This window comes from Brachionichthys hirsutus, chromosome 1, assembly GCF_040956055.1.
Source record: "Brachionichthys hirsutus isolate HB-005 chromosome 1, CSIRO-AGI_Bhir_v1, whole genome shotgun sequence".
Lineage (NCBI taxonomy): Eukaryota > Metazoa > Chordata > Actinopteri > Lophiiformes > Brachionichthyidae > Brachionichthys > Brachionichthys hirsutus.
The window spans coordinates 10,857,770-10,860,864 of record NC_090897.1 but is presented as its reverse complement, the minus strand read 5'-3'; positions in this window follow the sequence as shown (position 1 = coordinate 10,860,864).

Here is a 3,095-nt window from a genome sequence, read left to right as displayed (position 1 = left end):
CATGCTTTGCTCTTAAATCCCGACAACTGATTTTAATGTGTAGATCCCAACAGACATTTTGGAAATATAACAATACTCTGTTATGGCTGTTGTTTTCTCCCCTCAGAAGTGTTATCAAATATGATAATGATTATCAAACTTGTCTAAGATCTGTTAATGACCTGAGTGCATCAATACTCCATCCACTCCTGATCAGCAAAATTAAATTGATATGTACAAAGAAACAAAGGTTATCTGTAAAGAATGATTATTTATAGCATTTTATCATGTGACTTAATTATGTGTGTAGTTACATGATGCCGCAATAAAAAAAAAAACAATTTCAAGCTTGTTAAAACCTGTTTCTGACAGAAATGTTTGTTTAAGAATTTAAGTGAAAACGATTTTGCACTTGTTTCACAATGATATATTTAATTAAACAAAAAGTACTTATACTACCGTATAGAAATGCTAATCTACAAAGTAACCCCAGAATAATAACACAATAGTCCTCTGAAAGAAAGTTGGGTAACGTATAGGGTCTGTAAATGGGTCAGTGCACTTCCTTCCACTGATTCGACTGCGATCACTCTACCAGTCATTGATTCGTCCACTGGTGAAATCTCTGTGGGTGAAAGCAGCTGTGTCAATGGTAGCACTTTATCTTTATTTTCGTGCTCAGTGGGTCAGTATTGCTGTAAAGAATGAGTCAGACACAGAGCTTTGACCTCCTTCGGCTCCTGATTGATTCCTCATGTGAGCTTGAAACTCCCGTCGGGTCATATTTTAGAGCTGCTCTTCTGCTTGATTTATAAACCATTCAGAGAACTTTCCTAGCATTTATCTGCAGTCGACTAAAGCAGATGAATAGACTGGGCTTCCTTACGCTGAAGGGTCGACTGGTTATTGTTGGCAGGGCATGACCTTCGTTTGTTGCTCTTCTGTGTGGAACAAACAAATTAACCTTTTGAGTGCCACCACATTGTCCCTCTCTATCTCGTGCCAAGCCAAGCAGTAAACTAGCAGGGGCTGCTGGCCGGAAGGCTTAAGAGGGAACGTTAGTGTATGCTTAACAATGTGATCATTCCTGGGATTCCATCAAGTGCTGCTTGAGTGACTTCATCTAGATTAGAGACCTGATGACGAGGACAGCTGAGATCTCCTCCCTCCTTGTGTGGCGAGTTTAACTTGGGGCTGTTTCTTTCGCACAAAGCTCAGTGTTGCACAATTCTTAATAGTAAACATACAAGTTTTACAAGTCCTTCAGGGTTTCTCGAAAGATCTGGCGGTTCATTGCAGGACTGGAGGTGGAGAGACTGCAGGAGAGCGTGTCACAATGCAATGCTGCCCCCTTGCTGTAGTAATCCCAAAGCTACCAGCCTTCGGCTAGGAGGCGATGGAAGGAAGTATGAATAAGATGGAGGTGTGGACATTAAAATTAGATCAGACAAGTCATTTGAATTTGTACATTTGCTCCAGTTGATTTGATTCAACACAGATATCTACCATGCCCTGGAGGACTGACGAGCTCCATAAAACATCTCTGTGTTGTTATTTTCTGTGTCACTTCACTGCAACAAGATTCTGGTTTAAATCCAGACCGGGCTTTCTGTGCAGAAACGGCATGCTGTCCGTCCCTTTCCTGTGGGTGATACAGCTTCCTCCCACAGTCCCCTGATTGTCCCTCTGTGTGTTGTCAAACTGCAGAACTGTGGGTGTGCTGCACCTCGAGCCCAGTATCAGCTGGGTTTATTTAGACCCTGTCATCTGGCATTTATGAAAAATGGAGGGATTAGCTGTGATAATGAAGAAAATAAAGCTTTTATTTAATAATATATTTAAATATATATTTTACCAGCAACAAGGTGCAGTAATGGTTGGTGGGTGTGTGGGGGCTAAGACCTCTGGAGAACCAGAGGGATATATAAAAAGGAGAAAGCACCCCCCCCCCCCCCCAAACAAACAAACCACACCGCTACCACCACACACCTCAGTGTGACTAATAGTCCCTCTTTCAGGACACGCGTGCTTGGACTCACTGGAATCTCACTTCTTTTACAATCATCATGGATTTAGTAGTCAGCTCATATATATTACACATCCATTTTACAACGTAGCAAAATAACTTTGACCTCAGAGAAGTCCTCTCTTTCACTTTGATTCAGGTCACTTATCAGAAGCTGTGCAGATAAGCTGCTGCCATTTTATTTGTCTTGAGCCCTTCCTTTGTTAAAACAAAACAACGCAAGAGACAGTAACGAAAGAGCCTGATGGAGCCAGGAGGGCAGGACCAAGGTCAGATTCATCTGTAGCTCTGATAAAAAAAAGAAAAGAAACAAAATCACACAAACATTACGCAATTCTTCAGTCTAAAAAACGGATCTTTTCCAAAACAGAAAAAAGAGGTATCGCCAACAAACTGTGTCAACAGCAGATTACGTGAGTCAAGTGCAAAGGTTAGTCCCTTCATTTACTCTTCTCAGTCACACACGGGACCTTTTTTCTAGGACTGTTGATTAAACACTTTTGAGGCAACACTTTCATAACAGAAATGAGCAGCGTGAGCGGACGACAATCACGCAGTTGACACCCGGAGACAAAACAGGATAGGACAGATAGAACAGGAGAGGAAAACAGCGACGTTGTCTGGCTTATGTCATGGTAGGAGGGTCATTCAAGTATAATGTCGTAACATTTCTCCTAAATCCAATCTTATTGCACTGAAAGAGATCCAGGGAGTGAATGATTTAGGTTTTGATAACAGGTGGAGGTGGAGACCCCACCTCTGTTTGGAGGTGGCTGTTCTAATTTGATTTGCACAGCCTCATTCGCTCTGATCTCATCATCTGTCCCCACAAAGAGTCTCCGCTGTTCAAGAGGAGAGAAACTGATAAAGGTGATAATAATCATGTTAATGACTCACATGACGCTCCTTTAGCCAAACAATCCCATTGTGTTTCCAGCAGCTGTGACAGGCCACGACGGTACTGTTGACCCAAGCGATAACGTCTGTCCTTAATGACTGTCATTGAGTTAGTAAATCCCCATCAACCAGTCAGACCTGTAGCCTCAATGGACAGTCTAATGCGCAGAGTCAGCGGAAGCACGTTTGATTA